General features: G+C 42.5%; 1 pseudogene; it reads right to left on the reverse strand.

Moving 5' to 3' along the window:
• Nucleotides 1-9190: 9190 nt before the first annotated feature.
• On the reverse strand, nt 9191-9531 carry LOC111140687 (annotated as a pseudogene).
• Nucleotides 9532-21887: the final 12356 nt, after the last annotated feature.

Consider the following 21887-nt stretch of genomic DNA (forward strand, 5'->3'; position numbering starts at 1 on the left):
GCGAGTGAATGCCGGGATAGGTGGTGTGTGACAGAGAGCCGACTGAATTTTCTGTGCTGTACACAAAGACTGAAAACAAATTGCCCACAGATTGAAATAATTTCCATGGGGTCACAGATGTCAACAACATCTTTCAGAATTGGTTTTCTTTTTAAAACTGAGAATTTCTTTCATGATGTTGTCCCGCTATGAAAACGAGCCTCGCATAAAACATGTTTAGAGCCTTCAGAGAATAACCAAGCTCTTGTCGATGTGGCACCCCTTTAGATTATTTATTTCTGTTGCCATTATATCATGATCATTCCCATTGTTATTAAACATTTACTGATTGTCAGGGTGCAGGGGCAAACAAAATCCCACAGAGACTGAACCTTTAAAACAAAGTGAAAATTAAAGACTCCCTTTATATAGTCTCAGTGAATCATGTGACAGATCTGGGTATGATGAAACATTTATAATTCTCACATCAGCAGTAAAAACTTCTTAAAATTGAGCTTTTAAAAGCAATATAGTACCCCAGTTAGTGGATGATGACTATTATAGAATCTTCCCATCTCTATTATATAAAGTTGCCTCAGGAACTATTAAGGCTCTTCAAATGGAAGCAGTAATTTGGGCCTTAGTTTCACAGAAGCTACTTGTTATCGGGAACAGGCCATGATGATGTAAGATGATTTTCTTATTCGCTCATACGGTTGAGATAAAAAACACAAACTCTCAGAGGGACAGTACTGTTCTGTCATCTGTCTCGCTTCTTTAGTGGGCGTGCATTCATTCTTGGCATGCTTTCCTTCAGTAATACGAATCGACTACTGTCTTGAAATACCGGTAATAAGCAATTACTTTGGTAAGAAGAGGATAGCACAGAGATACGATCTAGGCATTATGAGATGCACAGAGGAGGCTCCTGACTTCATGTTGGGGGCGGTAGTGGTGCTCAGAAAAGGCTTTCCAGAGGAAATGAAGTCTTAGCTAAGATCTGAAAGATGAACAGCAGTTTACAAAGCGGAGGGACCAAGGAGGTAGAAGAAGATTGGCGCAGAGACCAGCACACATGAGCACTCGGAGGGGAGAGAGGGCTTAGCACTTTTGTAAAACCAGATGTGGTTCAGTCTGGCTGAGGAAAGAATGAACAGAGGAAAGGAGTGAGGCATATGTCTTAGGAGGTAAGGAAGGGCCCGGGGAGGGCCTAGCATACGAGATCAATGGGGAGTCATTGGGAGAGTTATTGGTGGATTCGCTTGCTTAATTTCACTTTAGAAAGGACTTAATAGGGACACCTGGGTGGCTCAGTTGGTTAATTGGCTGCCTTTGGCTCAGGTCATGATCCCAGGGACATGGGATCGAGTCCCACATTAGGCTCCAGCCTGCTTCTTTCTGTGCCTCTCTCTGCCTCTGCCTCCCACTCTGCCTGCTTGCACAATCTCTCTCTCTTTCTCTGACAAATAAATAAATAGAATCTAAAAAAAAAGAAAGGACTTAATACGGTCTGATGAGAAAAAAATAGATTTGAAAGATTATTACAAAATATTATAATGAAAATTTGTTAAATATATGAATGGTAATAAACATATTGTGATTTATTTGTCCCTTTTTAGTTATTTGTTTGGGGTCATTTTCATTTTATTTTATTGTAATATGCCTTTTGAAATAGACTCATATTCATGTCCGAATGCATTAGAATTTAACACCACAGCTAGTAGGCTACTTCCCCTGGAGGGTACAGAAACTAAGAAAAAAAATCTCCAAGGGCTCCTGGTTGGCTCAGTTGGTTGAGCGACTGCCTTCAGCTCAGGTCATGATCCATGAGTCCTGGAATTGAGTCCCACATTGGGCTCCTAGCTCCATGTGGAGTCTGCTTCTCCCTCCCATGTTCTCTCTCTCTCTTTCTCAAATAAATAAATAAAATAAAATAAAAAAATCTCCATGGACCAAACACATTCATAATGTTCTCCCAAGCACAGGCTCCATGAAAAACAACTAAAATGGGTATGGAAAGGAAAACAGAATCCTGTCATACTTATCCTGTGGGTTGGGTTTGTATTTTTATGACTTAATTAGAAAAACTCAATGCAGTTAAGAAATGGAAATTAGGACTGGAAGTATCTGTGTTTTGAGACCAAGCTTTTTACATGGTTATGTCGGAAGCATTGTATGAAATAGTTAATTCATGGACCAGCAAACATTTATGGGTGCAAACCTTGTGCCAAGCATGATGCCAGAAGTTTGAGCAAACTGGGCAGATACAGCTCCTCACCTCATGGAGCATATAGTAGGTCTATGAGGAAGAGAAATGTCAACCAACTAGTAAATGGGATAAAGGATGGTAAAATGTTCCTATGGTCAGTATAAAACTTCCCAGTGCCTGTGGCAGTAGTGAGCGTTCAATCCAAGGTAGGGGAGGCTTATCTGTATTCTTCTCTTTAGCCTCTAAGGAATTCCTGTGAATCCTATATATTTTTATGTTCATTGAGCTTCTAGTCATTAGCACTTTATTCTTTTTTTGATCTGGCTTCTTGTATCAGTCCCAATTTAGCATTTTCCCCCCCTGCAAGCTAAGAGTTTTGCTGTAAGAACCTCTCCATTAGAGTAGTAGCAGGGCTGAATCAGAAGTCAGTTGATCACTATAGGATCAAGGAAGAGGCTGGAAGTTAGAGTTTAAATGGACCTTTTGTAGAGAAGTCAAGAAGCTTGGACATGGCCTGTGCATGCTTTGATTCCTGGTGGTGGTCAAGCCCCAGTCTGTATTACTACAGTTTTGTTTCCTAGTTAAAAATGACTTTCAATTGTTATTATTATTTTTGCTTTACAAAAGTCTTGTGGGTTGAAGTCCATAGCCTTGTTAAACTGACGAATAAACTTGGATCCATGGAAATAAAATGGAATTACATGTCTATGGTTCTTGTATTTTCCTTAAATCGTGTCTTTTTTGCCCATGCTAAGTCAGGGGATTGTTTTTATTGTGGAGTAGGCTTTTTAATTAAATACACAGCTATGAAACTGGGCCTGTAGTGGGTTTACTGTGCTAAGCCATGGGTAGACCTGTATCTTAAAAGCAATTTATGCTTCTCTTTGTTGGAAACAGAATAATCGGAGGTGATGAAATGTCATAGAGGTGACTTCTGTTTTAATTTGAGTTTGATGGGTAATGGGATTTATTTGAAGGTATATATAAATGTGGGAGAGCAAAGTTGTATGCACTATAGTGTTTTTCATGAATGTTTTCATTATGTTTCCTTTTTCATTACTGGAAACAAAACAGTCTTCTATCCTAACCTCCCTCTAGCACTTTTCCAAGAAGTCTGTGTCCTTAGCTTCTGGAGCTCTGTGATTAAAAAAGTCATACCCAGACAAATGGCATGTGTGTTAGGTTATTTGGTAACATTACAAAGAAAAAAAATACATGTGTATTTTACTAAAGTTGGCTTCTATGAGCTGCATGTCTGAACAACTAGTCTTCTTCATAGAGAGAAAACTGTATTTCATACGGTTATGGACTCTAACAATTCAAATCCATTTGCTCACTCTTGTTGGTGCAGGACTCATGGAAATGGATTTTTTTCCTTTAAGGCTGCACTGTGGGTATTTACAGTGAAGACAGTCTTAAATGCTTCTAAGACTTAATTAGTGGAACATTACAGACACACGGGAAATCCCCTTGCGGTAAGGTTCTCTATTATGCTGCCGTGCCTGATATGCTTCAAGCATGGTTTCTCCACTTTAGAGAGAAACTGGTGGATAAGGTGGCTCTGGGAATTAGTAGAAGCCTCTTAACATTTACATAGAGTTATGGGCACAGTATAACTAATGGATCCTGTTTGATTTAACAACGTTGTCACTTTTGTTGCCTAGTTTGCAAAACCCAAAAAAGTGATTTAGCAGACAGAGCCTAGGGGTCCACGAGGCATAAAGATAAATCCTCCCCATCTGATGGTATCATGGTTACAGAGTATTTAATAATCCTATGTGACTCGTCTATGTCAGAGCACTGGTACAATCTCAGAAGTTATGATTTCTGAAATACCAGTACAATCAGTGGCTTATTGTATTATGCGAACAGGCTGTAGAGCTATGGAAAACAGTTCTGCATTTCTGACTTTCTTGTTGGAAAAGAGCTGGGTTCAAGGCCTGTACCTGCCACTTACTGGCTATGAGGTCCTGCACAATTTTTTTTTTCTTTGACCTCTCTAAACTTGTGTTCCTCATCTGTAACATGGGGATAGTAAGAGTGCTCATCTGAGAGGGCGGTTGTGAGGTTTCAACAGGACAGCATAGGCAAAGCACTTTGAGTAGGTCCTGGCACAGAGGTGGTCCTAACAGTTGTGATTATGCTTCTGTCATCCTTTTATGTGCCCAGCTGGGCCCTGAGCAAAGAGGACCTTCTTTGTAAATTTGCTCGTGGTGGTGTTTTCTTTCTTCTGTGATTTTTTTACTTATGAGAGAGAAAGAGAGCAGGAGGAGGAGCAGAGGGTGAGGGACAAGCAGACTCCATGATGAGTGCTGAGCCCGACATGTGGCTTGATCTCAGGACCCCAAGATCATGACCTGAACTGAAACCAAGAGTTGGACACTTACCGGACTGAGCCACCAAGGTGCCCTGTGGTGTTCTTTTCAATTAGGAATTTGTCTGCCTAAAGATAAATGCCATGGCAGATACTAACTCATGTTCTCAGAGTAAAAGGGATGTTAGGAGCAGCCAGGTGGGATGGAGAATGCCTTGGCCAGGGGTCAGAAGATATGGCCACTGGTCTAGGGTTTTGACTAACTGTGACATTTCAGACTCTCAAGACCAGTTCCTTACCTCTCCAGTGCTGGGTACACAGGGACTTAAACATATTTATTGTCTAGCTTAAGGAAGTAATCTGTAAAACGAAGTGATTAGATGGAACAGCCCAATCCAAATCCTCCTCCAGGGCTCCCATTGCTACTGGCGACAGTTCCTCAATGACTGGACGTTTGCTCTAACGCTGCCATGTGGAGCTTTCTGTGGGAGCACTTCTCACTGCTGTGATGACATAGACACCAGCTTTGGGTGGTAGTGTGCCTATGGGAATGGCAGTGGTTTAAAAAATAACTGCGGAGAGACAAAGTGATGGTTTTATTAGAAGATGCTAAAAGAAGAATTGCCAAAGCATTTGCCTGTTACATTTTATTATTCTCTTTAGCTGACAGTAGGTTCTATGAAGCTCTACCTTACATGTTTACTTGAATATTTTCGTAATTTTTTTCTTTTTCTCTTCAATATTACCCTTCATATTTTAACCCAATTTCATGAAAGATTTTCAATGAGGGCAAGTGCAGAAGGAGAGGGGGACAGTAAAATGACTTAACCTCATCATGGACTCACAGGCATGGTTCTGAGTCCTTAGTATTTTCAGGGATGATCAGATTACTTTCTTTCTACTCTTTGGGGTTGGGCATGCAAGCAATTCATGAGAAGTTGCACTTGCCCTTGTGTCCAAGTGTAATTTGAGATGTTTCTTCCACATCCATCGTACCGGGGTGTGTGGAGTTGCCAGGATCATCCACAGAAACTGAGCTCCCTGTTCTTTCAGTTTGGGGTGAGCATTAGCAAGAATGGTTCACTCAATGAAGTAGGGCTTGAGAGAGGAAAAAGGGAACCAAAATTGTGAGAAATGAATTTTAGGCTGGTTCTGTTGAGGTCAGTCTCTTAAGGAAATAAAGTTGTGGCAGTATATATCATATACGCAGATATATGATATATGTATGACTTGTAAAGAAAGACTTACTGTGTCAGATACTATGTAAGCCCATTAAATAAGTCACCTACTTAATCTTCAAAATACCCCATGAGGTAGATGCTGTATTTATCATAATCTCATAGATAAAGAAACTGAGAGACAGAGAGATTAAGTAATTTGCCCAAGGTCACATAGCAAGTAGCAAACCCGGATTTAAACTCAGAGTGTCTTGCTCCAGAGCCTGTGGTTTAGCACAGATAAAACTTATATGTATGTGAGAGAATGAGGTGAAAAAGTTGATGATCAGCGAGATCTTGAAGAAGGCAAGGGGCAGAATGGCTTGTGGGGAGAGGAGGTCTGCTTCTCTGAGATGAGGGGAAAGGAAGGACAGATGTGTGTGTATATAGTCAGTCTGGGATGTGCACGTGTGACTAGCCTGGAGGGAGCTCACACCTTCTCTGTGTGGGAGACCAGGTCTTGTGCTGAGAGAGGAGGGACCAAGGGACTGTCCCCTGTTCTTGTTGAGAATATTGGGTCTGAATCAAGTCAGGGAAGGTGATGAATCGGTGTGGGAAAGGGCTGAGTCTAGTCCCACAATCTCTCCTACTGTAGGACTTCTCCTTTGTTCCTGGCCACAAGGGGTTAAATTGGAGAACTGTTTTAGTCTGGTAAAAAGCATGGATCCAGTCAGCAATCCTTTGTGTGAGATAAAATTTGGTAGAGAATATCCTCAGAGTAAAACTGGGCAGTGGCATCATAACCTGAACTACCATGGATATATTTGAGGCACTAAAATTTTATTGTTATTGCTTTGTGCATTGGCAAAGCAGCACCCTGGACCCAGGGCCTGAGCCCATGTGCTCACCTGGTTGCTTCAAGAGAATGAGCCCATGGATGACAATAGAGTAGCCCACTTCAGCCTCCCTCATTGGAGCCTCCATTCAGAGTCATGTGTGGGAAATTCGTTTGGAAGTTGCCATAACCAGAGTTGGCTGCCAACAGTTCTCTGTATCCTGTGCCAGGCAGTCTGCAAAGATGGGGACTTCCCCTAGGGGATTCAAGTTGCTGGCCACCTACTCTGGTCAGGGATGCTCAGGCCCCCGGGAGGCTACCATTTTATAATCATCTCCATGTTAGCCAGTTTTGCTGGCCAGATCATCAGGCCAGCTGGTGGCTTCTCTTTGGCAGCTGTTTTAAGGAAAGGATTTCTTTTACAGAGACAATGGAGTTTTTCATCCATGTTTGAAAGGATTTGTGATCTCTCTTCCAGTGCGAAGTGTTTGTCCAGCTTAAAAAAAAAAAAAAGTGAACAAGGACACTTAATTCTGTCTCTCCGTAAATTCTGATCTTAGGTCTGTAGGGTAAAAGGGCTCTGCTTTGCACTTGGTGGACATAACTGTTTCTGAATCATTTTTTATGTTGGTACATCATGTTGTATATAGGCAGGGGATGATTTTGGAAGCATTAGTTAAGGTTTTCACAAGTCACATAAGGAAAGATTTATACCAGCATAAAATAGTATTATTAGGCATTATGCATAATAATTATGCATTGTGCAATTACTAGACATTTATTTAATCACATATTGTTTTTGACATGAATGCATTAAATAATTTTATATAAATTCTTGGTCTTCAGGAGCCTGGATGGCTCAGTTGGTTAAGCGTCTGCCTTTGGCTCAGGTCATAATCCTGGGGTCCTGGGATCAAGCCCTGAGTCAGGCTCCCAGCTCAACAGAGTCTGCTTCTCCTTCTCCCCAGGTTGTGCTCTCTCTTGCTTGCAATCTCTCTCTCTCAAATAAATAAAGGCTTTAAAAATAAATGAATAAGTAAATTCTTGGTCTTTTCTTATCTCTGAGAACTAAATAATTCTCTTGGGAGAATGACCTAGTCCTGAATGCTATTTCTTTCTTTGATTTTTATTTTTATTTTTTAAGATTTATTTATTTGTTTATTTCAAAGAGAGTGTGGGTGGGTAAGTGGGGAGGGGAAGGGATGGAGGAGAAGAGGGAGAGAATCTCAAGCTGACTCTCTGCTGAGCGAGGAGCCTGACTAGGGTGCTCAATCCCACAGCCTGAGCCAAAAATCAAGTCCGATGCTTAATGGAGTGAGGCACCCAGGTGCCCCTGAATGCTCTTTCTTTCTTTCTTTCCTTTTTTTTTTTTTTTAAAGATTTTATTTATTTATTTGTCAGAGAGAGAGCACAAGCAGGGGGAGTGGCAGGCAGGAGAAGCAGGCTCCCCACTGAGCAAGGAGAGTGATGCGGGACTCCATCCCAGGACCCTGGGATCATGACCTGAGCCAAAGGCAGGCACTGAACCAACTGAGTCACCCAGGTGTCCCATGAATGCTGTTTCTTTTTTTTTTTTTAATGCTGTTTCTTTTTAACAGAAAAGCTAAACTCGATTATGTAATGGTTTGCAAAACAGAAAGAAAAAAATTAAAATGTGGTTAAAGAAATACATTAAAATAAATTACTTACAGAATAACATAACACAGACTTTTAGAACTTTCTCTGTGACGACTTCTACATTTGTGACAAAATTCCATTATGCTGTCGTGTTTTCTGTTTGCCAGCGTCATGGACAAAGTGGGATGCCTTTCATAAGTGACCCTTGAGTAAAAGAATGATGATGACCGAATCCCTAGCTTTAGTTTTTGCCTGTATTTCTGGCTAGATAGTACATTTGTTTTGATTATGAAAACTTACATTTATTTTTTAGTTGTAGGTAAACATATCTCAAAATAACCAAGCATGGAAAAAGCGTTCATAGATGTCGTTAAATGGAAAAGTGAGTTATAATACGTATAGTATGATTCCCAAACTTCTTAAACAAAGAAATATATTCCTACACAAATACACAGAAATATATTGCCTTGTATGTAGGTGTGTAAAAAATAATTGGAAGGTATGCTGAGATTTAATTTCATATTTTGTAGACTCTTGCTTGCATTTGCTGTTTTCCTAGTTTGGGATACTTCTCGTGTGTGGGGGGCAGAGGGGAGTAAGTTCTCAGAAATAAAGGACATGATGCTTCTCAGATGAGTGTGGGGACTGAGGCCTACTGAGGAAGTTGAGGTGTTGAGAGATAACACATTATTTTTCAGAGAAGATTAAAAGGTGCAAAATCAGAGGCCTGAAGTAACTAAACCCTATTTTTTTCAAAGTGGAATAATTTATTATTCTAACCAAAGTACAAAGTATGGAAAATTAGTGTGTCTGAGAGAGAGAAAGTTTCAAACTAGCAGATTTAAGTTTTTAGCACCTTTGAAAAGAAATATTCAGAGTTAAGAGAGTGGCGGCAGAGGCCTGAGCACCCAGGATGACAGTCCTCGGACTTGGCTCTGCCGTTCACAGAATAGGGCAGTCACCTGGCTGTCCTCGACGCCGTGAGCGCCACGAGAGAGAGGAGGAGGAAGGTGCTGGCCGGAGCCCGTGGCCGTGGGGATAGGAAGCATGCGCAGGCACAGGCGGAGGGCCGGCGAGCCTCAGATGGACAGCCTGAAAGCGCTGACGATGCAGTACTTGGTCTTGTTCTCCCACCGCACGGTGCCCCTGCCATCCATAGAGCTGTCCCAGAAGCTGGAACTCGCCGTGTGCAGCCCCGCTCCGTTCTTCTGCATAATCACACAGGTCACGATGTACTTAAATGGCTTTCCCAGCGTGGTGAGTTGGCTTAAAGTTTGTTCTACTACGTTTGTGGTCCACTGATTCACTTTGCTGTGCTGGTACGCATTGCCACCGATCGCGCTCTCTATAGCTTCTTTTACAATGTTGCTCCTTCATCGACAACAAAAGCAGACTCCTCCGCAGCCTGGTAGTCTTCCATCTTCCCTCCTGCGTGTTGCCTCCCACTAAACCCTATTTTTTCCTAAAAATAAAAGTGCTGTACATTCATTTATTCCTAATTGTTACACTGCCAGCCCTATGTATTTGAGGTTTGGATAAAATTTACTTAATCAAAAAAAATGACAAGCAAAGGAAATTTCCAAGCAAGGAATACCACCAACAATTTGTTAACCGGTGGAAAAAGTGCTTGATTTAAGTCAGACAGATCCCATTCACTGTATTAACAGGTATTCTAAAGAGAAAGTGGTTTTAAGAGAGAAAAATGGAGAAAGGCCAAGGAAGAAATACGGTATATACTGCCACTGTGTGTCTCGGGTTTATCTTACAGCCCGTCACAAAAGTGCGTGTTTAGGGGTGTGTTAAATTGTTACAGAAGAGATGCCAAGTGCTGAGCAGGTTCATAAATATAATAACAGATTATTATAGCAAAAACATTTTATTGCAGCCCAGGAGCCAATATTGTCTGATCTATGAAGACCTAAAACACACCTACAATTTAAAGTAGGCCCCCGGGGAAGCTCTTGGTGTGCCATCAAGCCCAAGGCAATTTATTGGCAGAATTAAATTCTGACTAATTTCCTTAGCGCCAGTGTGTCCAGTGCTCTCATTAACTGCACTAGTTACCCACGGAAAAGACGCCGTCTTTCAGTGCAGGGCACTTGGCTGAAGTGGAGCCAGCCTCCTGCGAAGTGCCTGGGAGATTGGTTTGGAGTATCCTGAAGTGGTTTGGGGGTCCCCAGAGACCCATAGGCATGGTATAGTGACTCCTGTCAGGGGCTCCTTTGGCCTCAATGGAAAGTTCTGAAGTGAGACTGTACTAATGCCAGGTTCGGTTGCTAAGACAGCTTGTGTGTATTATTGTGTGGGAAGAGGAGGATCAGCAGACAGCTCCCCTCCCCTTTCAGGGAGAAGGATGTGAAAGGCAAAGCAGGGACCCGGAAGAGAGAGAAGAAGTAACAGAAGTCCAAAGGCTGGAGATGAGTCTGGAAAAGACTCCAGGCACGGTCACTTCCAGGGCATAAGAAGCCGTAGTCGAGGATAATTACAAGCCAGAGAGCATGCAGTGTATGAGTTCAGGTGGCTTAGGAGGGTGTAGAGAAGCGAGAGGAATGGGAGAGGAGACCAAGATGCCAAGGTTTGCTGCAGTGAGCTGGGGGAGAGGGACACTCGGGTGAAACGGGGTGGGGGAAAAGAAAAATGCCTTTTAATTTACCAGGTGAGTGTTTACCCGCACAGCATATGCTTTTAGAACTTTTTCCGTGGCGACTTCTGCATTTGTGACAAAATCCCATTGTGCTGTCGTGGTTTCTGTTTGCCAGTGTCACGGACAAAGCAGGATGCTTTTCATAAGTGACACACTCAAGTAGAGGAATGATGATGTATAACTTTGGTCTCTAAATGGCGAAGAGCTTAATGCCGTGGGACAGGGAGGAAAGCCAGGATGCAGGAAGACTGGACTTGAGCCAGTCCGGAGAACGTGGCTGTCACAGAGATGTGGGCATCGCGCTTGTGGTAAAAAACATGGCAGAAATACGTCAGATTTATTCTGGAGTACTTCACCTTTTCCTTGCAAGCAGGGGGAGACTAGTGTGTGTATCACTTTAGGCATCGGTGTGACGTTATCGGGGATGTGGGGAACTCTGAGATGAAGAAGATACAGGGCAAATTGAGACCGGGGTGTCATTGGAGCCAACAAAAGAGAGTGTAATTAGAATCCCGAGAGCACCACCAGACAGTCACAAGCATAAAGAGGAGAAAGAAAGGAAGAGTCGAAGATTCTCCTAAAGATTGTAGTACAGCTCTAGGAAATTGGACAAGTTGAAGTAGATTTATCAGCAGATGTCTGGAGGAACCAACTAGGATGATTTGCTTCTTATGCTTAAGAAAAACAGCTGCAGAAAATCAATAAAGGGACTAGTGAGGAATCAGAATGGAATAGGGAGGCATTTTTCAAAGGATCCTCCAAGCCTAGGAGGCATCAGAGAAAGCTATTACATCTATTATGACGGACTCGGTGTTTTAGGTTGAGAAATTCCACCCTTAGTGATTATAGCGCATAGCCAGCTACGGGCAGCAGGTTGGTGAAATTTCAGCGACCGCGCACTGTTTATGTGTTTGCCTCTGCTCTGTGGTTAAAGAGAAGGGACTCATGTTCTTTACTCACTTCATGACGCGCTCATCCCTGCAGTTCTTTGTGTGTTAAAATGGCATACTTTGGGCAAAGAATTAAGCAGTGTCTAATTTGAAGGCTTAAAAATAATAGGTGATTTTTCTAAGAGGAGTTAGATTATTTTTTATGTATTTTGGATATTATGTAGTGATTATATTCTTCGATGCGTATTTTTTTTTATTTGTGTTGTTATAAAGCTGCTTTACTATAAAGTTACTAATATCTCTCTAGTTTCTACAGCTATAGGATAATACTGACATCTTATTTTTAGGGTCTACTTTTAAAGGTAACATTTGAAAATTGTGTTAATCTTTTCATTATTAGATTGGCTTTCCAATACAAGAGAAAAAGCATCCTGGAGTATCTGGTTTTCGTTTTTGTTTTTGTTTTTTCTTCCAGTATCTGAATGCCTTTCCTTTGTTATGGGAGGTTTCTCAAAGTTGATAATTGTTGATGCTTCATTTCCTCGCTTTCCACGCAGCTGTGATCTAGAAATGTAATGGAGACTTGGCCAATCAGATGCATGTGCCTTAGTCTTTGGATTGGGAGTAAGTAATAGAGAAGCAGGGAAAGTGGGAGTTCTGCCCCCAGGAAGAGTGACAGCAACAGCCACTTGCTGGGGGCAGCGGGGACAGCAGTGCCAAGGCTGGTGTAAGCTGGAGTGTTGACTGCTTGGTGGCATGTCACTGGTGGGTGCTGTGCTATGACTTTGTTTAGCAGTGGTTCTGGCAGCACGGTCTTCCTTGCTCCTGCTCATTTTCTTTCTTCCTTTCTTTTTCTTTTCTTTTCTTTTTTTTTTTTAAGATTTTATTTGTTTATTTGACAGAGAGAGATCACAAGTAGGCAGAGAGGCAGGCAGAGAGAGAGGGAGAAGCAGGCTCCCTGCTGAGCAGAGAGCCCTATGAGGGGCTCGATCCCAGGACCCTGAGATCATGACCTGAGCTGAAGGCAGAGGCTTAAACCTCTGAGATACCCAGGAGCCAACATCCTGCTCATTTTCTGATCCTGGTCTTCTAGTTTTCCCTGTGACTTTGTGAGCTAACCAAAGTTCTCCAGCAAATCTCATTTTTGCCAAAATCAGCCGGTGGGTATCTGACTTACTATTACATTTTATGTTTGGTAGGTTTACCTCACCAAATTGAGAGGTACCCAGGTTTTTTTCTTTCACTCCTTTGACTAGATAATGAGGTGACCAACAGTCCTGGTTTGCCAAGGACTGAGGGGATTTGGGGACACATGACTTGTGGGCAAGTCCCCGTGTTGAGGTGGTCAAATCTACTAAGAAGGTTATTTGGCCTCAGACATGTTTCAAACCTGTATCTGTTTCTTCATCTGGAAGATAGAGGCAAACCTGCTATTATGAAGGTCAAATCAAGCAGTCACCATGACAGCGCTGTGCAACTCTTGAGGGACCATACAAAAAAAGGAAGGTGGCATTATTCTTGAGGGGTTCTGGATGGGCATCCCCTGTGTGACTCTTCAGCCAGCGTGAGTGTGTTTCCAGGACCACCTGCATGAGAATAACCTGTTAAAATGCCTGTTCAATGTTAAAATGCTTTTTAAAAATGCAGATTTCTGGACTCTACTCCCAACTTACTGAGCAAAAATCTCTGGGCACGACTCTCAAGAACCAGAGTTTTAAAAAATTTTCAGTTGATTCTAATCCACAGTTGGGAGTTGAAGAACCCCACCTTAAGTGGAGAAGGAAGAGGGTGTAGAATATTGTGTTCCCCTTATGCCTGGCCCCTGAGTCTGCCCTGAGTTCTCTGTTCAGAAGACCACATTGTACATTCTTGCGGCCCAAAGTGTGGGCCGTGGACCAGCAGCGCTGGCGTCACGTGGACCAACTGTTAAGCCCCGTCCTGGACCTCCTGAATCAGAATTGCAGCTGAACAAGACCTCCAGGTGATGTACAAGCATATTAGAACCCGTGAAGCCCTGCTCCGCATTAAGTTAGTATCAAACAGAAGGGGAAGGATTTACTTGTCAGGTTAGGCAATAACTAACTCTTCTTCCCCATGCTCTCAAACCAGTGGGGAGTGAGACCCAGGAATCAGCTGAATGCCAATCAGAATGCCATCCTGTTTACTGAGAAAAGCTGTGTTGGAAGACATGCCTTAGGTGGAGTCAAGTATGCCTGTTAACCCTTTCCAGAACTGAGCGTAACCTCTGGAATATCAAGCCTCCCTGGCAGCTCTGCCTCACCAAACTCTCGCGTGGTCAGGGTACCAGAGCGCGACATCCCTTCTTTGCAGACAGACAGAGAAGGGCTGACGAAGGCTGAGAAGCTGGGAAGGGCCGAGCCACGGCAGCCCGATTTCTACTTCCCACACTGAGGGGAGCTCACAGGATTTACTCCTCCTCTGGCTGAGGGAACATCGGGAGTCCTGTCTAGGCAAGCCACTCCAGCTGCTTTTCCATGGACCACCAGGACGCAAGAGATGATGCAAGAGCCTTCAGAGACTTGGGAGACCACAGTCACTTTGGGCAGCCAGCCCAGGTGGCCTCAGAGGCACTTTGACACATGGTCTGTGATGACATCTTGTGGAGTCTGGGTAGGCAGCCCCTCTCCTACCCAGCTGCCTCTTTCTTCTGTCTTCCTATTCCATGCTGGTTCCACAGCTGCCAAGGGAACCCCATGGAAACCCAGCTGGTGGCTACATCTGCGATGAACCTCTGGAGGCAGGAGCCGTTTAGCGAGTTGTGGATTTTTGAGGCGAGGGGGCTGCATTTCACCCCTTGCTAAGATCAGGTCACCTTGAAATCTTCCTTCAGGCCCTGAGGAAGCTGCTTGTTTGCCCACGTGTAGGCTTCTCACCTCCATTACGGGAAAATGACTCTGAATTCAGACCAATTGCCTTACACCTAATAGTGTGTCAGTGATATGCAAAACCGGGCATTGAACCCCAGTGTGTCTAGCATCATCTAATCGTTTAATTGGCCATAATGATTTTATTATCTGGGTTTTAAAATGGGACAATCGGCAATTTTTTCAGAGTGCTTCCAGGTTGATTACATATGTAAAAGGGGAGGAGGTATGTAATATCTATATGCCCGGTAACTGCTTTTTCAAATTACATTCATTCCTCTTTATTTTATTTGCAAGTGTAGGGAGTTCAGTATAGTTCAAGGAAAGCATTGTGGTAAACAGCCAGCTTAAATGTGAGCAGTGTAAAGAGCAGCAGCTTGCAGAAATATTGCTATAGATACTAAGACCGTATCCTCGATACAGACCACACATAATTGAATCATGTTCAATAGAAGGCCATTACAAAACCGAACTTATTTGCAATGCTAATGTGGGGAAGACAGCTGTCACAGGGAATTAAATATGATCATTCAGAGCTTGAATAAATGAGGTGTCCATTATCTTCTGGCTGCGTTGCAGGCTGCTTGAAGAACACAAATAAATGATACTGTTGCAGTAACCAGCCCATGGTTTTGTTTTTCAGTCATAGAAATATGAGAGCGACGGAGGTGGGGGTGGGAAGATAGGGACACAGAAAAAAGCCTGGCAGATAAAAAAGGCAAGTGAGCAGGGTTTTATTTCCCCCTTACCCCTAAGCAACCATGGATGCAAGGACATAACCATAATTCTATTTTTGATGCCTGAAATAGATTTTAATTCTATTAAAGATCTTTTTCAAGATTCATCCCTTCTCCCTAAGACTCCAATCAGAGACAACTCACAAAGGAGGCTGAATGTGAAAGGGTAGAGTCTGGTGTAAACAAAGCTAATCCTTTGTCCCTTCCCCAAGGCCTTCCTTCTTATCCAAATGGATAATAAAGATAACAGAGAACTTCTTCATGGATAATCAATCTGCCAATGAGCATAAAAGGTACTTGGATCAATGCTAGTTTAAAAAATGCCATTAATTATCCAATTAACAGACAGGGAGACTTTTTTTTTTTATTGTCTTTAAGCAACCTATCTATAAATTCTTTTTCTTAACATTAATAGTATGGAGATACTAAGCCATCATCTCTTTGACACCAAATAGTGAGAAACAATCTTTTAAAAAGCACTCAAAAATAAGACTCTACCCAGATAGAATATCTAATACAAGTAATTCTAGAACATGTGGTCTTGGTCTGAAATTACATGACACTGTGGTTGAGGGAGAAAACCCACCCAGCCTCTGATGGAGTGGCTGTAAGACTGGCGGGAGCTTCTGTATGAAAGACAGCTACTGGTGGAAAACGACTCCTCAGAAGTGAACACGGTCTGCCAAAAAGTCTTGTGTTCTCTAAACTATTTGCAAAGTGAGCAGTCATCAGGAAAAAAAAAAAAAAGTAAATGGATTGTGTTCGTATCTATTTTGTATATCCTAAGGAACTTAGCACTGGACATTTTGTGTATTGTAGTGTATGAATTTAGGCAGTGTATAAATTCAATTCAATTCGATTCAGAGAGGTATTATATTGGTAGCTTCTAAGGCACAAAGCAGCCTTAGTGTTGCTGGTCTGTTAATTCTAATAGCTTGGTTTCGGGCATTTGTATAATATTTTAGAAATGGAATACAAATACCTGCTAGAATTCTAAGCATTTCCAGAGCTGTAAATAAAGATATTCCTCCAGATAGTATCTTTCCTTATCAAGGCTTATATATTTTTGGGGTGGTTAAAATCTGTCCCTTTTGGGGTGCCTGGGTGGCTCAGTCGGTTAAGCCTCTGCCTTCTGCTCAGGTCACAGTCTTGGGCTCCTGGGATTGAACCTGCGTTGGGCTCCTTGCTTATTGGGGAGTCTGCATCTCCCTCTTCCTCTGCCCCTCCCCTCCTCTCTCACACATACACACACTCTCTTTCTCTCTCAGATGAATAAATAAAATCTTAAAAAAAAAAAACTATTCCTTTTGAGAGAAGACTGCTAGTAGTATATTTATTGTGATGGAAAGAGGAAAAGAACATTGACTCTAAAGTTCTAAAAGAATTCTTTCTTGGAGCACTTGGGGTGGCTTAGTCAGTTGAGCATCTGACTCTTGATCTCTGCTCAGGTCTCAGGGTCCTGGGATAGAGCCTTGCGTCTTGTGCCAAACTGGGTGTGGAGCCTGCTTGGGATTCTCTCTTCCCTTTCCCTTTGCCCCTCCACCATGTGTGTACCCTCTCTCTAAATAAAAAACAAAAGAATTATCTTTAGAACCTTGACTTGGAAAGAACTTCAAGAAGTCATGATATTTTGGGGTGCCTGGGTGGCTCAGTGGGTTAAAGCCTCTGCCTTCAGCTTGGGTCATGATCCCAGGGTCCTGGGATCAAGCCCCGCATCGGGTTCTCTGCTCAGCGGGAAGCTGCTTCCCCCCTTTCTCTCTGCCTGCCTCTCTGCCTACTTGTGATCTCTGTCAAATAAATAAATAAAATCTTAAAAAAAAAAAAAAAGAAGTCATGACGTTTTAATGCCTATACTGGGAGAGCCGCTCCTAAACTATTGAATACAGAAGTTGTCCTGTATTCAGGATTTCTCACTTACTGGAAGCTTGAATAATTTAGTGTGGACTAAGTAGGTGTTTTGGTCAGAGCCTCAAGCTCTTTTTGAAATGGATTTTTCTATCTGATTGTAAATATACATGTTTATGGTAAAAAATTTTAAACAATACAGAGATGTATGATGTAGGATGTTTAAGTCCCACATAGTCCTGCCCTTGCAAAGGTAACTTGGACCACCTCTTATGCATCACTTCAACATTTTTCCTATGTGTACACAAATCTTCCCCCCCAAAGCTGTACGTATGATATGATTCCACGTGTTTTATTCACTTAGTTTTATTCACTTAGTTGTAGGTCATAGACATCTTTTCATATCTGTACATACAGATCTACTTAATTTTTAAAAAATGACTGAATAGGGGCGCCTGGGTGGCTCGGTGGGTTAAGCCTCTGCCTTCGGCTCAGGTCATGATCCCAGGGTCCTGGGATGGAGCCCCGCATCGGGCTCTCTGCTTGGCAGGGAGCCTGCTTCCCCCTCTCCCTCTACCTGACTCTCTGCCTACTTGTGATCTCTATCTCTCTCTGTCAAATAAATAAATAAAATCTTAAAAACATTTTAAAAAGTGACTGAATAGTATTCTATTGTGTATAATACTGTATATTAGAGTTTAACCCAGGGGTTGGCAAGCTGTGGCCTGTTGGCTGAATTCTGCCCCCTCTCCATCCGTTCATGTTTTATTGGAACATAGCCCTACTCATTTGTTCACGTATTATTGTCTGTGGCTGCTTTTGTGCTGTAGGGGCAGAGTTGAGTAGTTAGAACAGAGACCGCATAGCTTGGGAAGCTGAAAGTATTTACTGTATGGCCCTCTACAGAGGAAGTGTGCCAGCTTTTGATTTAACCAATCACCTGTTAGTTGGATGTATACCTTGTTTGTAATTTTGTATCCTAAAAATAATGCTGTCATAAATGTATTTGTAAACCCATCTGTGTATTCACTCACTATTTCCTTAGGATAAATTCTAAGAAGTAGGACTGCTGAGTAGTGCCTGCCTTACATTTTATAGACCGTTAGGGTTCTAGTTAATAGATTCCTATTATAAATGGTAACCTGTCACAACCAACTCTTCATGGCTTAGAGTTTAGAATCAGGAAGCCCTGAACATACATTTTGGGCCTACAGTTATTAGCTGTGTGACTGTAGGATTGAATCAATCCTGCTTAATTTCACCAACGTTATCAGATGTTGTACAGTTAAAGGTTAGCTCAGCAGGCCCAGGCTTCTAAAGTTCCACATGTGCCAATGAAAGGCCTGTCTTCAGAAGGCTTGGACCATAACGGGCTCTGGCAGATGACTTCTGAGTTCCTGGACTGTGCCACCTGAGAAGAGTGTTTTTGTATTTTGGTGCTTTGGGCCACACTGCAACAGTTTGACCTGTTCATGCCAGCAGTGTGACGTGGGGTATACGACAGTGCAGGGCCACACTGACCTCAGCAGGGCTGGAGACACAGGTCAGTCACACAGGTGCCGCAGTCCCATGGCACTCACCCTTATCAGAACTGTGGACACCAAGTGAGCTTCCTTGGGTGACTCACCAGCCGTGTTGTTGGGACATGTCACTGCTGGCCGAAGGAAGCACTGTCCACAGCTGGAGCAGGAGAGTCTCCTGCTTCCTCCCGGATTCTGCTATCTGCACCTTTTTCTCTGGCTGATCTTCATCTGTATCCTTTGGTTGTGATGACCCATAATGGTGAGTAGAGCAGTTTCTTGGAGATGTGTGTTCTAGCAAATCTTCAAAACTATGGGTGGTCTTGGGGACTCTGGACTCAGATATATATGGTGAGTAGCTCAGGTGTGAAATGAGAAGGCTAGAGAGTGAGGCTTAAACTCAAGACAGAACCTGCCCAGGAAGCACCGTCCACCAGACTTCCTGTCAGGCCAGGATGTAGAAGTAATCCGGCTCTCATTTGTCTGGTCTGTGGCAACCCGTGTCCGAGTCAAAGTTCCAGAGACTTCTAGCTTTGGGCACACGCTGTCTGCCGTGTCTTCCGGTGCCGGAGGTGACAGGAGGGTCTGAGCACGGCAGTCTCGAGCACCCTTGGCGGCTGTTGTGGGAAAACGTGCGCACATGTCAGTCAGCAGATGTTTATTATCGATTATTTACTGCTGTTTAGGCACTTGTTTGAAACCAAAGAAGCATCCTTGCTCTCAGGGTGCTTACGTTCTGCTAAAGGGAATTTCTTCAAAAGGGAATTGATGTGCTATTAGGAAGGAGTGATGGATGCTGGGTAGCCAAAAAAGTAACAACTGTATACTTCAGTGTTCAAGTTACTCAGTTGTCTCATCTGCAAAATGGGGATAATAATGACTATCTTAACAGACTACTGCATGGATTACATGAGATAATCTTTCATTCTCAGTCTTCAGAAAACACCCAGTAAATGATGTTTACTGTTTGTGGCTAAGAGTGGGAGCTCTAAATTCTGAAGTCAAACCAAGTACTCATTAGCATTGATTTTACGTTATTTAACTTCTCTGAGGAGGAGCCTATGTAGTCACATGGGGCCTTGTGCCTGGTTGAATGCGCTCCTGCCACGGCCTTGAAATGTCTAATGATTTTGAACAAGGGCCCTGTGTTTTCATTTTGCAGCGGACCCTACCATTTATCCAGTTGGTTCTGTCTCTGAGCTTCAGTGTCCCCTTGTAAAATGGAGATGATAATATATACCACATTTGCTATATTTCAACCATCTCATTTTTTAAAAAAGATTTTATCTTATTTTTTACAGATTCAATTTATTTTGAGAGAGAGAGCATTGTGCATACAGGGGGAGGGGTAGAGGGAGAGAGGAAGAGAAAATGTCAAACAGACTCCCCACCAAGCATGGAGCCTGAGGTGGAACTCGAACTCAGGACCCTGAGATCATGACCTAAGCTGAACAAGAGCTGGCCTGGTCACCTAGCCGACTAAGCCACCCACGTGCCTCAAGATTTTATTTTTAAGCGATCTCTACACCCAACATGGGGCTCCAACTCACAACCCCGAGATCAAGAATCCCGCACTCCACTGACTGAGCTGGCCAGGCGACCCTGAACAGTCTCATTTTTAACTCTTAGTTTAAAAGTTTTTCTTCTTTTCCATTTGTCTCCTTTCTGATATATCACGCTGAGTGCATATGGGTCCATTTCATTTATTTTCTAGAGAGAAAGCAAACTTCATTTCTTGTAGAAAGACGAAATGTTAGTAAGTTCATGCATAGTACCGTGCCTTGCCACCAAGAATCATACACTGAATGTTTCAGTGTCTTTCACAGACTACGTGTTTTTATATGGGGAAATTGTTGTATTTAAAACTGAAGATGTAATAGAATGTGGAACAATTCATAAACTTGTATAATAGGAATATAACTGGCCCTTGAAGATGGGTGCTTTGATGTGGGGTATGGTATGAAAGCCAACTTCAGTACTGTTACATGCCCTCTTAGAACTAATTCGTGCAATTTAGGTCCCCGCCATCTAGGGCAGAGAGAAATAAAGAACCATGTCCCATGATTCTGGAGAAAATAAATTTGAATGAAAGACTGAAAAGGAATAAACCATTTCTGAGTGCCTCAAGCACAGACCATAGCTGTCTTTTTAAATAGAGTACTTGTGTTTAATTTTAACCCATCAGCAGGTAGGAAGAGAAATGGAGAAAAGTGGAAATAGCTTTACAGATCAATGGAGACCTATCAAGGTAATAGGAGAACCGAAGTAAGTAAGCATATATTCAAATCCTAGCAATTTAAAAATTTTTGTGTTTGGATTTCTGCCTTCAACACTGGAAAATTTGTGTTGGGTGTGAACTCTTGTACCATTTGGAGTCCCAGCCAAATTTCCTTAGGAGCTCTGATTCATCTAAACATGCCAGTAAGGGATGTGTGGTATGTGTGTTGGGGGGGCTGTATGTGGGGGAAGGTGGGAAGGACTTATCACTGCCTCACGGTGAGGCAAAGGCACACTTCAGCTTCCCTTGGTGGCTATATGAAGGCCTATATGCAAATGTACAGGGTCTTTCAATTTGGCAAACAGGGTCTGTGTAAATTCAGAGAGAAGCGGCATTCAAGACTTAGAAAAAAAATGTTTAAAAACTAATTTAAAAAATATCTGTGGAAGCATATTTTATAAAAAGTAAAAACATCTGAGTTAAAAAAGGAAATTACTAAAATTCATTAAATTAAAAAAAATGTTCCTCCTTACTTCCTGACCATGTGATTGGAAATGAGAGAAGAGAAGGAAGAATGAGTAGAGCCACATAAGGTGGCTCTATGTTATGGGAAGTGGGGGGGTGGGGAGCTATGACGATGGTTGGCCCTTCTTCAGTGAGGAGCTTTTAATTTTGCAACTCATAAAATATCTGCTTTATTTTGCACCAAATTTAAGCTTACAATGTTACCCCCACTTGAACTTTAACAAAGAGGAGGAAAACGAGCAGTTAGCCTGGGGTCCAGGGGTGGGAGTGTGAGAAGAGCATGTGGCTTTAAAATTCATTGTTCATTAGTTCATGTTTGTAGGCTGAAAGCTCTTCGTACAGCTCAAAGGTCAACGGGTAATAATGCTCTTTTTTACCATGATTATTATAAATATTACCTTTTGCCACTTTGACGGAGCCACTTTGAAAAATTACTTTGGAAAATAGTTTTTCTTCAGTGCTCACCACCACCGTGCTCTGGCCAGAGTGGCAAAAGGGAGTTAATGGCAGTG

Source organism: Enhydra lutris, unplaced genomic scaffold, assembly GCF_002288905.1.
Source record: "Enhydra lutris kenyoni isolate GAN:26980312 unplaced genomic scaffold, ASM228890v2 scaffoldscaffold4, whole genome shotgun sequence".
Lineage (NCBI taxonomy): Eukaryota > Metazoa > Chordata > Mammalia > Carnivora > Mustelidae > Enhydra > Enhydra lutris.